This window comes from Pterocles gutturalis, unplaced genomic scaffold, assembly GCF_000699245.1.
Source record: "Pterocles gutturalis isolate BGI_N339 unplaced genomic scaffold, ASM69924v1 scaffold2636, whole genome shotgun sequence".
NCBI classification, from domain to species: Eukaryota; Metazoa; Chordata; class Aves; order Pterocliformes; family Pteroclidae; genus Pterocles; species Pterocles gutturalis.
Window position 1 is genome coordinate 89,083 of NW_010097558.1, and position 13,516 is coordinate 102,598.

Sequence of the window (13,516 nt, forward strand, 5' to 3'; positions counted from 1 at the left end):
CGAAACGACAACAAATTAGTGACAGAAGACATGTCAAAGAGTGTACAACAAGGTGTGCGGGGCACAGACTAGGAAGGCATTAAATGAAGGCGCCCACGCATCCTCAGTGGCAAACATATGAGTATAGAGTGAACATGAAAAATACCCTCGTCAGGTCAGAGGACAGACCTCAGCAAATCCATCATTTCTACAGAAGGTAAGCTGTTCTCAAATGATGCTCAGAAATCCCAAAGCCAGAAGGTGCTGTGATTTAGCCTGACCTACAACATTAACGCAGTCCTTTTTCTAACACAGTAGTCAACAAAAATTAAAACCATAACAAAACAGAACTGATGAAAAGATGTTAGGAAGAAATGTTTTCCTGTGCGGGGGGTGAGGCAGTGGCCCAGGTTGCCCAGAGAAGCTGTGGATGCCCCATCCCTGGAGGGGTTCAAGGCCAGGCTGGATGAGGCTTTGGGCAACCTGGGCTAGTGGGAGGTGTCCCTGCCCATGGCAGGGGGTTGGAACTCGATGACCTTGAAGATTCCTTCCAACCCAAACTGTTCTATGATTCTATGAAAAACAAGACTGTTGACTAAATCTGCAGGGACCAAAAGGCTAAATTCTAGTCTGGGAACGTTAACAAAGGACACAGTTCCACATGACACTTAGTCTGACCTATCTACCAGTTGCCTACCTTGTGCTGAACCTAACAAACCAACCAGCTGCACAGCAACAGCAAATGGCTGTCGGAGGGCAGCCAGCTCCCATCGGTCAAGCAAGGCGATCCCACTCATCTGGTGGCAGCCACACATCCCTGTCACCCACTGAGCAACCGTGCTGATTAAATCTGACATTGAACTACACTCTTAAGAAATGCTTTAATCTCTAATAATGAGAATCTTTCTCTAAAAACAGAGAAGTATATGCCTACAAAGGCATTTTTATCTTAAAAGTAGGATATAGAATAGCCTGATATAGGCATTTTCAGCATGAACTTTGTACATATTTCTGGATGTTAGCATAGCCTCCCATTTCTTATAATAGGCACCAAAGTTGCATTACCTCAGAGCAGCATTAACATAGATCAAGTATCACCCGATAATCAATAATTAACAAGGAGAATTTGCCCACAGCAGGGGGGTTGGAACTAGATGATCTCTAAGGTCCCTTCCAACCCAAACCACTCTATGATTCTATGAGTCATTACTGTTTTTCCCCTACAAACTAGAAGTATGCAAGTATTTAAATATTTTCTATAAAAGTGAAGTCCACGCACAAAAGAAACCCCATATCATAGACTACAGAAGATACAACTGAAGCTACCAATTAGCATCAGTCAGGCAAGGTACTGCAATTTGAAAAACTTGGAGTCATAAAAGCAGCCAATAAACTGTTGAAATACAAGTCTAGGTAGCAGAACAGATCTTATCCTAATGGAAATTTAGTCATTGTATTAAGTGAAGAAGTTTTACCCACCAAAATTATCGTTAGCCTGCTCGTTAGCTCCAGTTACATAATATCATTTGTTAAGGTACTCTAAAAAGATGTTCATTAAAAATTTTATTTGACTCATTTTAGGAACACAAAATAAACCAAGCTTCCACATGTTCACACAAGCTTAGAGGTCTTCAGTAATATTTCATGCATTAAAAAAACTAGCTTTTCAGTACAGTATTTCACTCATACAGCAAGAGGAAATAGTTAAGAAGATCGAACCATTAATACATTGTTTATAAATCACATCCAAGTAAAACACCTGCAGTTTAAAATGGCAGGAATATGCCATGCCATATTGGATGCTCCTATATTATACTCTCAAAAATCAGGAACTTCAGCAATTACAGCATAGAATAATCCAGCCCCAGGGAATGGGCTCTTCTCCAATTATGTTGAGCCCTAACTCAGCCCTATACACACAGCAACCCCAGCCAGCAACCAAAGGAGAGGGGAGCAAGGAGGAGGCTGCAGACAGCACACTACAGTGACAAGGAGTTTAAGGTGCCAGCACGGGGAGGGGTCAAGGAGGCAGCAGGAACCAGTGTCCCACAACACCAGACAGCACAAGTGAGACAAGCCAGCTCCCTGGCAGAGCCATGCCGACCTGACAGGTTAGCAACTCTCCTGTGTTCCCATCGGCTTTGTTGCTTGGACAGCAACACTGCTCTGTCTCCTCTGCCCACAGCTGCAGCTCCAAGCATCCCTCAGAGCCGTGCACAGCACCCAGACGGTCAGGCAGTGGCAGCTGCCTAAAATGCTGTTGTCCTCCTACTGCTCTCACTACACCCACAGTCTGGAGCAGGTCCTCACCAATGACAATGCCCTTGCTCCCATTTGTGGGTGTCCAGACTACAAAGCAAGCATGCCACTCCTCTGTTAAAGGCAATGTGGGCTTCTGCCTCCATGGCTATGACTGGAGGAAGGTTATTAATCATTTTCTCTCAAGAGCCCTGAAAGTACAGAGTTGTGCCTCTTAGCCCACACAGACTGATTCCATTTGTCAGGAGCTCCATTCTGGGGAGCGTATGACACGGATTTAGAGGCATCAACTAAATACTGCTCAGGAAGAGTTAATGAAAAGGTCAGATCACACCAGACTGAAAACAAGTGATAACAACAGGGGGTTACAGAGTTATGCCTCTTAGCCCACACAGACTGGAGCTCCATTCTGGGGAGCGTATGACACGGATTTAGAGGCATCAACTAAATACTGCTCAGGAAGGGTTAATGAAAAGGTCAGATCACACCAGACTGAAAACAAGTGATAACAACAGGGGGTCAAATGCTACTAAACTTCCTAGTAACATAACGCACACTTCAGTAGACTGAAGTCTTCCAGTCTTCCAAAGTGACTTCTGAATAGCCAGCATACGTTATGACAATAAAAGCAAAAAAGCTCAGAACATTAAAGCCCACTTTCCAATTTTCTACTGTAAAACCTTTTGGTACTCCTCTCCTATATCACACACCAGAGTATCAGAGCCACTTGCTTCACTGAGAAACTAAATCCACGGTATTTCCTTCAGCTATTATCCAAGTATCCATGTGACAAGCCACCTTGGAATCACTTTCCACTAAACTATGAGCCTTCCCACCTGCTGTTACTTTCATCAGCCACATCCTCTACCTGCAGGCTTCCTCTAAACCACATCCTTAGAAGAAAAAAAAAAAAAACTACATATGCAAATAAAGGCCTGGGAAAAATGCTTCTGGACCAAGTTAGTCAGTGTGATTTCAAACACCAATCACCATCAGCAAGGTTACTCACTCTGGAGTGCTGTTAACAGGTGAAGGTGGAAGCTCAGGGAACATCAGGCTGCAGATCAACTTAAAGGCATTAGTTTTGTTTTCTAACAGCTATTTTGAGCATTCCTTAAAAAGACAACACCATTGAACTGATAATTCAGGAAACACCAGGTCATAAACTATCCAGAGCACAACATAGTGCACACCACTCCTGGCTTATGGAAAGCCAAACAAATGACATTAGAGCTGAATAAGATGCGTTTCACATGTTAGCAATTTAGCTTATTACTTAGCAGCATGTAGATGTTTTCTAACACTACAGGATTAATAGCAAAGACGAGATCTGGATTTTTAACGCTACTTGTCCTAGAAAAGGACGTTAAGAACCTCAAACACCATTACAACAGCAGTCTAGCTCTTCTGGCCCCAATTACCACCTCAAAAGAAGAGCCAGAGGAGAAGCCACACAACTTTTCGATAACTGATTGACTGGGAACAAACACCCAAGATCATTCTAGGTGTCTCAACATGTACCAAGAATAGCTTCCATCCCCAAAATTACTCTTAACTACACCGTACATGTGGGATTATTCTCTGACACTACATACGTTAGTTCTCAACACCACAAGAAACCACAGGGTTTTGGTCAAAGCAAACCTGTTGCCTGGCTTACCTTTCAAACAGTGAAGCTTGCTAAATAGGACAGTTTACAATGAGTGAATGCTTTACCTCCAAGCAGCCCAGCTTAAGATTGTTAGCTCAGTCTATCCACGATCAGAAAAGGTGAACTGAAGCTTTAGCCACATTCTGGTAAGATTTCACAGCCATTTAATACTCTACAAATACATGCGTTTGTCTTTTTCAGCCAAGCTGAAACAAACATCTAAAGCTGAAAGCAATGTCTTAACAGTGTCTCCTTGTGTTGCACATGTTATTTTGTACAAAGAACAGCTTCCTGTGTCAGTATCAGTTGTTCCAATAAATGACCTAAGGCTACATAATTTGATCCACAACAATTTAACAATTACAGTGTTTTTATCAAAGGACAGTTCTGAGATTTTCAAAATACCAACATTCCCTAACATTTCAAGTATATCAACTGCCTTTTGAAAGCCCTGGGTAAAACACTGCTCCTGGGGAAAAATTAAACGTGACATGGTCAGTGCTCTACAGCAGAAAATTAAATATTTTTCATTTGAACATTTGCATGTCAAGCATTTAAACTGCTGTGAAGACTTTAGACACATGAGTTTCCAAGAGCTGTTCATTTCCAGCTGACTATATCCAAGTCATGACATTTAACAATACAAAACCCTTCTAACTTCTGTCCCAATAAAGGCTGACAAATAGCGTCATCAGTGTCTGCTGAAAATTCACGCTTTACAAGCACGCTACTAACCCACACAGTCTCTCATAAGTCATCTATTTTGTACTGGAAAAATTCATCAGAATAATTCTCAATGCATCAATTTAACGATGCCTACTGTAACATCTGGAAAAGGCTTATTAAAGGATACAGAGCACGTACATACATAAATATTTATGCATTCTTCAAACTAGAAAGTTTCAGGCTACCAACACAAAAATATCTGAATATTTTGAGCAACATTCAAGAATATCTTTAAAGGTGCCTACATTTTTGGATACATGAACCACTTAACCAACATCTATTAAATGCCAGGTTTCACATGCAGAAAGCACCATATGCAAGTCAGATATGAAAGGTCAGACCACGAACCTATTTAGCCAAGCTACCTGTCTAACAGCAGTCTATTTGGGAGGAGCGAGAGTAAAACAACACTGAATTCTGACAGCTTCCTTCAGCCAGCGTTTTAGGGACTTCCTCCCAGAAAGTACATCCAGAATGCAGTCTCCGCAATTCACTTTTGCCTTCTGCTAATTTGTCTAATCATATTTCAAACCAATTTGTGTTCAAGACATCCCATGACAAGGAAGTCTCAATATAATTATATACTAGGTAACAATGAACTCTCACAATATAATTACACATTACAGGAAAGCATCCTTCAGCTACCACCTCAGTAATTCCATAACGTACCACCCATAGCAGCATTCCCACCTCCAGTGTCATCCTGGCTGCAGAGACTTCCCCAGTATTGTTCCTCAAAGAGTGCTCCCCACTGAGCCACCCCTCTGACTTATGTATTGCCTCTTAACTGCATGAAACTGCATGAAAAGCTGGGAGCAGATCCACACTGAACTACACCATATGTTGCCTAGTTATGTTAATTGAACAGGAACAGTTTCACTGGGGTTTAGCCATTAAAAAAAAAAAATTATGATTTGCATACACAAATACACATCTCAACTGTCTTACTGTTCATGGCAGGATCCCAGGGCTACGTTTCGCCATTCCCAAGTAGTCCAGGTTAATTTTGACATCTAGAACAAGGTTCAGGAAGAGAAAAAAAAATTGTCACACACGTTTGCACACTATTATTCACTGTAGATGCTATTTTAAAGAACTGCAGGGTACAGCATCTCCAACTGAGTTAACTATTGGCTTCTGCAGCTCTTTGAGCTCTATCTCCACTATGAGTGGAAAATTGGATAGCCCCACTTCTTGCCTGGAGGAAGAGTTCACATCACTCACTACAAATTTCTGGTATCCTACTCTTTTCCATACACAGAGTATTTCATACACAATTCTGCAAGACCACAGCTTTAAATAAAAATCAATTTAAACAAGAGTGTGGAAGAAAAAAAAGCCAAAGCTAATTTTTGCTTTTTGAACTAGTCAGTCTCTGTATATCTCAGAAGTAGAGCCACCATTTCATGTAAATCACTACATGCATGCAAGTCACAGGGAGTACAGAAGTCCTAACAGAATAGTACTTTGCATGATGATACTAGGCTAAGCATGCTTTTCATAAATTCAACCCATAGTTGCTATCATAGCAGGAAACTATCTGACCGGGATTGCAGAAAGAACACCAGTCACCGAGTTGAAACAGCACAAAGTCACAGCGAAAGGTTTCACAGCCATTGGGAAGTCATCTTGCTGCCTGGAATGAACAACTGGAGAGCAGGAGCTGGGAAGAGACCCTGCTTTCCTTTTTAATGCTGAAAAGATAGCATGTCCAATTGAAAAGGAAAAAAGTAGCCAGTTACCCCAAAGTGCAAAGAGCAATTAGCAGTATTGTCATTTTCAATGGCAGTTATTTTTTTTATCCATGCTAACATAAAGCAGAGCGAGGAAATGCTGGCAACCATGTTGCCAGTTTTGTTTCCTCTGCATTTCCTCTCAGAAAATAAAGAATTGAAACGTTAAACTTGGCAACTCGTATTCTCACACTCAGCACCAAAAAGTGAGGGTCACTTCTACAATTCAATGAACAAACATTTTTTTTCAACTACAAGTCTTTGCCAACCTGAAGTTATTCAATCCAGTCAAAGCAATAAAACAATACTAACAACAAAATCACACAGGAAACCACAAGCTAACCAGCAGCAACAGATAAGAAGCACTATGGGACGGTCAAACTTCGTAACCAAAACAAAGGAGCTACCTGAAGATTAGAGAGGCTATTGCAATCTTATTTCATTAAGCTTTCTTCCTTTGGATACTCCTCCTTAAAATGCACCAAACTATTTTGCCTTTTATAGAGGCACATCTATGCACGACAGCCATCAGAAAGAACCATGTTCCTGAACTAAAATATTAATGGGTCAGGAATTACACACACAGTTCATCAGGAAGCCTCTTACACAGGTCATTTTGAAGAAAGACAGAAAGGCAAGAAGTTAGAAAGTATTTTGTGGTGGCAAGAAGCCCTCTAAAACTGGGTGTGGGACACCATCCCCTACCAGAGCATTTTCCATAACCTGTGTCTCTGCAAAGCCGTGGCAGGCTGCTCCAGCGACACACAGGCGTCACAGTGAAGGGCCTTATGAAAGACTCTCAGTAATGAAAATCTCGAACAATGTCAGACTTGTTAGACACATCTGGGACAGCAGTGAAACAATAAAGTCAATACAAAGATAGTGGTTTTGCCTCCAACTCACTCATTTTTTCCTCCTCCTCCCATTTCTTTTTCCACCATTATTTATTCTTGGCTCCACGTTCGGGACTGTAAAGTGTTACCATGCAACCTCTTATCTTGCACACTCTCATTTTCTGGCCCAACTCCCTCCTACCATTAATTTTACTAATGAATAAACAGTAATGGGAGCTGGGTATAACCATAGTGTGGACCTTCCTGGACACACACAGGGAAGACAGGACACTTGCACAGCAATACAGCAAACCCACCCCACGCCCCATGGTACCCGCCAGCCTGGCAGCACTGTGGGAAGAGGGCCGGCACTACTGCCACCCCCTGCAGCCCCATGCACCTTGGCTAAATGTAACCACTTCTTCTTTCACTCCACGCCAGCAGATCACTACAGCCAAAACAGAAAATATTCTCCATGAAGATGATGAACTGGGATTCTCTTACTTCACCCATCATAACCACGTTATTTGCAGGGGAGAAGCCACATTTCTGCCTGTCAAGCAGCCTTTTAGCTCTTGAACCTCTGCCCTGGGTTTGGATCTCCTCCTCTAGATACAGCTGTGCTGGGGAAATGCTCAGCACCCTCAGCTGCTTGTCACTGCTCTCTGCCAGAAGGCTACCAGCTGAGCTGCTCTTAAGTACCTTCTAACCTATTTATAATCTAACCTGTTTAGGATCAGCCACTACAAAGAGTGATTATTTAGGCTGTGTAAACCACCTCAGCTTATTTTGGTTGGCATTCTGCAGAAAAGCTCACATAATTGTCTCAGCTGTCAGAGTTAAGGTTTACAGCCCCCTCACTGAAATATTTACTCCTTCTACAAACTGGGAATCATGGCTAACAGTAAAACCAGACAAGAAACCCCTGCCAGCATCCCAAAAGAAACTAGGGCTCTTGGCACACTCATCACCAGCCAAGGAATGAATTTTAAGAGGTGGGCAAGTCTTGCTTACATTTGCTCAGCCGTTTCCAGGGAAGTAATTTCCCCTAGCTCTCAGAGAAGATATAACTCACAGGTACAGCCACACGAACACCTATAGTAACACAGCATGCAAGCCTTTCCCCTTACCAACAAGAGATGCTGGTAAATTCTATCCAGTTGCCTTAGGGCTACAAGTTTTGAAAGAGAAAAATGCTACCACCACAGGCTAAAGTTAGACTACATGCTTACTAAGATCTTGCCTACGATGTTAACTGTTTTGGTACTCCGCTGTACTCACTCCACCCACCACCACATAGAAACCCCACAAAAATAACAGGTGAAAGACTACAGCAGCATAACAAGTTTTAGGAACAGAAACTGCCTTTTTGGTCTGCGCATGTGAAGCACTATCACACCAAGGTCTTGGTCCATCACCGTGGCTCCTAAATAGTACCATCAATTTTACAGGGAAAAAAATTTAAGATAGACTAGATAAGATAGTATTAACATAAGTCAGATGTACTCATCAAAAGCTATACAGTATAGTTTTTCATTAGTGATTAAAATTTTATTTAAAAAAGAGTTAAGTATGAAATCCTAAAATTTAATATCAACCAAAAATAGCAAACTTTCTAGAAGTCCACGGAATCAGGTATATAGATCAGCAAGACCATTTTATTAATAAATTTAAAAAAAAAGGAATTGTGGTAGAAAAAATAAACACCTCTGGGTCTCTATCTTCCTGCTAAAAGGAGATGCTACTGGAGTTGTATCATGGTCCATCTAGAGCCTCACTGCAAACTCCTCCATGTATTCAACTGTACATTAAGACAAGCTACTAAATCATTCCCAAAAAAGATTAGCCTACTTGCAAAGATACAAGCCAGGCTTTCTCATATCAAGCAAAACCTTCAACATCACTAAGGTAACTGGTTTAGCTAATGACATTTCCACCAACACCAAGATAGCTGATAACATGATCAGCTCATCACTGCTCTCAGGGCAAAGCTATGGTACCAAGTCTCACCTGGATTACAAAACTTCCTACATTAGCCCTTCTGCCGTTAAAGACGTCTGTTTTATACTGCCCAAGTCTAATCAAGAACAGAGACAGTGAATGCTTACTCATTTGCCGTTGCTCCTCTGTGACAAATGTGAGCAGCCACAAGAGGCTGGTCTGATTTGCATAGCCACTGCGGGACAATGTAAGGCAACTCAAGCAATCTAGTAAATTCAGATTCAATTTTGCTGAATTACCTAGATTTATCCTTTGATTCTTTTGTAGCTCAAGTGTTTAATTCATGATTTCCAGTTTGAAGGTGTAAGCTTGCAAAGTCTTTAGTTTATACAAAATATATCTCATAGGGCATATACCCTGATGAAAATACTTTAATTCCACTGTACAAAAATAAGCTTAGAATAGCAAACACAAGAGCCCAGCTTAAATTTCTAGATATAACAACATCACTGTTCAATTACAAATTCAACATTAAAGAGAACAAAACTGTTTACATTCTGCTCCTGTTAAGAGCTTCCAGCATGAACAGGCAATAAAATACAGTTGTTAAAAAGTTACAGCAACACAACCACATATGTATTTTGTAACCTCTAATCGCTACTACTGAAAGTTTCTGACTAGCAGTGAGCAGAAAGATGATCAGGGAGGAGGCAGCAGGGATAAACTATAAATTCAAGTCTTCTACAACTCTGGCCCACATGGCAGATAATCAACTTCTAAAAAAATACATATACAGAATACATGCCAACGTCTGTAGGATCCTAGTGCCACTCACGGCTTTCTTTAAATAACGGATGTGCTACTCACTTCCTCTGTTCTATTCAAAATCTGTGGGCAGCCATGAACTCACCCAGAACCATGCCTCTTTCGTAACACCGAAGCTACTTGAGAGTCAGGCACTGAGAAGCCAAGTTGACAAGGCAGAAGAGAAACCCATTTCTCCCTCTCGGCTTCCTTCAGGAGCCAGGTAACATCCGTGAGCAGGATGCAGGGCCACTGTTTTGACTTCACCCGAGTCAAGACAAAAGCTTTCCCCCGACCTCACTGTAGTGCAGAATTCACGCTTCCATGTAAAGATTTTACTGAAAGCATGAATTGATGTGAATCATTCAGCTCCTACACAGGTGGAAAGCTAGCTGGAGAACAGCAATCCCAGGAACATCTCTTTACAGGCATCTGGAAAGATGAGTAGTTTGCAGTGGGAGCACTGCCTGGGTCCTGCAGCGCTGAGTTTGATGCTCCATCCCCAGCATCTGCTGGGAAAAGCAGTCCTGCTTCCCCTCCACTCACCTCCATCCCTGCCTCTACCTGTGAGAGCAATAGCAAGGTGTAGCCACAGGGTGAGCTATCAAACTGATAAAAACGTTACTGAGTGGGTTAGTTTCCCATGAGATAAACAGCATGAAAGGAATCACCCTGCAATCACACAAGCACTAGCTCTGCCAAGGGACCTGCAGCAGGAGACGGGGGCCAAGGCAGGACCACCCAGAGATGCATCAGCTGAGGTACCTGCAGCACCAAACTGCCTCCAAAGCCTCTAGCATCAGCTTTTGCCCTCCAACTGTGAATCTTCTGATTAATTTTCAATCCATAACGGGTTTATGAAAAAGTTTAAAATTTAAAAGAAAGGTTTCACATTTATTTCTTGCTGAAATATTTAAATATGCAGAAAATATACTACAATGTATAACAGATAGGGCTTCAGCTTTAGAGAGCTGGGTTTTGTGCCAGTACAGTAAAAACCTGCTGGATATTTCAGATCATCATCTTAACATACCGTTGGATATTTCACATTAGCATTATCAGATAAGGTCAGTTATTCAAAAGAATCAAAGTTCCCACGACGCTAAATGAAATGCACAGGGAACACATTCAACCGGAAACTAGAACAGACCACTCACGCAGATATACCAAAAAAACAAACAGGAAAAAAGAAATGGATTGAAATGCCTGTGTTTATCCTTGCTTTCGTGGACCTACAGGATTCTCTTTAGTATTTAATCATTATCAGTCATACACCTCAAAAATTCTACTTTATTTTTTTCGTGACATGGAATCTCACCTTCCTCCTAACAACAGTTTGCGCTTGACCAGATGGAGGTGTAATTAAGCTCATTTACAACATACCACGGTTTTCATCTGTCATGTTGCTAAATCCTGGAGTGCAATTTCTGAATGACAGAGACTGATAAAATTGGCCCTCTCAGTTAATTTTTCTCACCAAGAATAAAGGAACAAAATGCTTCCCTGCAAAGACGGAAATTTACATTCACGATGGACTAACACCCTGAGATGCTGAGCACTGCAATACCAGTTAAAACATTTACTTTTTAAGTCCTCGGAGCTAGGACAGGCACTCAAATCACCCCATATCTGGTTTTAACCATGAGACTTGTGCCACACATTCCCACATGCTTTGTGCTGACTATTTTTCTTCTAGCAAGGTGGAACAGCTTAGACAGGACCTCCGTCCTAAAGAAGCTTATACCTCCCACCTTCAGGCAAATAAAGAGACTTCTGAGAGGCAGGACAAACAAGTACATACACCAGTAGGCAGGAGCCAACAGAAGGTGTCTAACATCATGGGTAACCTGATGTTACCTGTCAGTCCTGCTGGTTAGCCTACTGACAGCCAGTTCTGCTGCTGGTCCCATCCACACCTGCACAAAAAAAACCATCCACAGTTTTGCCCTGTCGATGGCCTTCCATATGCACCACTGTCCGGGCACCCCTCTGGAGCACGGTCCCTCGGAAAGGAGCAGTAGAACACATAATGTGACAGTTCAGGTACATGGGGCACTTGGTAAGATTTATGCCCTTTAATATGGAAATGGAAAAAGGTTTTAAGTTTTCCACAAACTTTGAGCAACTACAAGTCAGGGGAAAAGCTCTGAGAACTTCTTTGAAAGCAAAACTTCTGTTCACAACCTATTTTCATTTCTACTTTCACCTGCACATAAGCTTTCTCATATTTTACATATTTCATATCAAAGAAGTCAAGCAGAATAGCTTTTAAAATTGAGAGTGTGTTGCCATTGTCAAACAAATCTCACACATTTCACAACTACAGAACACATCACCAAGCAGCTGCATCAATCACAAAGAAGTTAAAACAAAAGCCCCAAGAAATCATATGACCAGTGTCATTAGTATTTACAACAAAGCACTGCTTCCACAAAAGGAAACAAAATGACATACATAACACTGACAACACAAATCAGCAGCTGGTGCATTCTTCAAAAAATTAGTACACCTGATTCACTTAAAAACAGCTTCTCAGAATAGGCATGGAAGATATCAAATTCACTATAGGACACTGAACATGGGAATTTTTTTACATTTTCTTACTGCTAGTCTTCCGAAACACAGAGGCCAATTAAAGGAATCAGAATAAAATTTTGTCCCAGTTTGCAAGCTCCTCTTGGGTTCAAACAGAAGATATCTTCAAGAAATCCACTTCTGAAACACTCCTGTCACCCATACCAAGCCACACATTGCAATTCCCTCTGTCTCCCATCTCAAGTCACTTACAGCTTAGTTCCCTTGTCAGATTCTTTTGACAAAGGATACAGGCTATCCGCACTATATGGCAAAGACACGCCTTCACCCCAGAACACTTACTACTGTGTAAAGCCCTTGGAGATAGTTTTATGAAAATAATTCAGATGAAACCGTCAAATTTGTCAATTACCCTGGCTGCCCACTGAAAGCATGCCTTTTCTTCCAGAGACTACTACCTAACATTGAAAAACTAGGAAGTAATTAAGCAAAGACACTTTGGTTAGGAATAGCAAATATACTAAGAAAAGTTTCTTCCACATGAGTATTTTTAATTTATTCATAAAGCTCTAATCTCCCCATTTTAAGAAACCTGCTGCATCACAAATAGTTAAAAAGAAAACCATAAAAATGTTTCCATCCAGTATTCTGACAATGCAATGCAGCTGTGAGAATTAAAAAAAGCTGAAAGTAGACAACCTTGAAAGGAAAGCAGAACATATGTTGCCCCATCTATTTAAGCTTTTACCTCCCACTCACACTGACACCCATACACACTATGCCAGATCTGTGATAAAGACATCTATCCCTGTGAACCTAGCCCGAGGCCACTGAAGTCAACTTTCATAAGCCATTAAAAGTCATCAGAAAAGTTCTGTACTATTGATACAGTGCAACAGCCAAACACTGAATACTCTCTGAGGCTGCTAGCTCTTAAATGCTTCACACTTGTTCAATTTTTGCTGTAGTGCAGTTTCTCAGGAAGTTTTGCCAGGACAGATATATCAACTAAAAGAGTAACGAGAAAAAAAAGCCACGTACTAAGCATCACAGCT

At 41.4% G+C, this 13,516-nt stretch overlaps 1 protein-coding gene across 1 annotated transcript in view; it reads right to left on the reverse strand.

Moving 5' to 3' along the window:
- LOC104464194 (kelch-like protein 13) overlaps nucleotides 1-5,628 on the reverse strand; it is a 75,971-nt gene extending 70,343 nt beyond the window's left edge. The window contains exon 1 of the mRNA XM_010077014.1: nucleotides 5,564-5,628. The gene's annotated coding sequence lies outside the window, so the exon portion shown is untranslated. The remainder of the gene's footprint in view (nucleotides 1-5,563) is intronic.
- Between the last annotated feature and the right edge of the window lie 7,888 nt (nucleotides 5,629-13,516).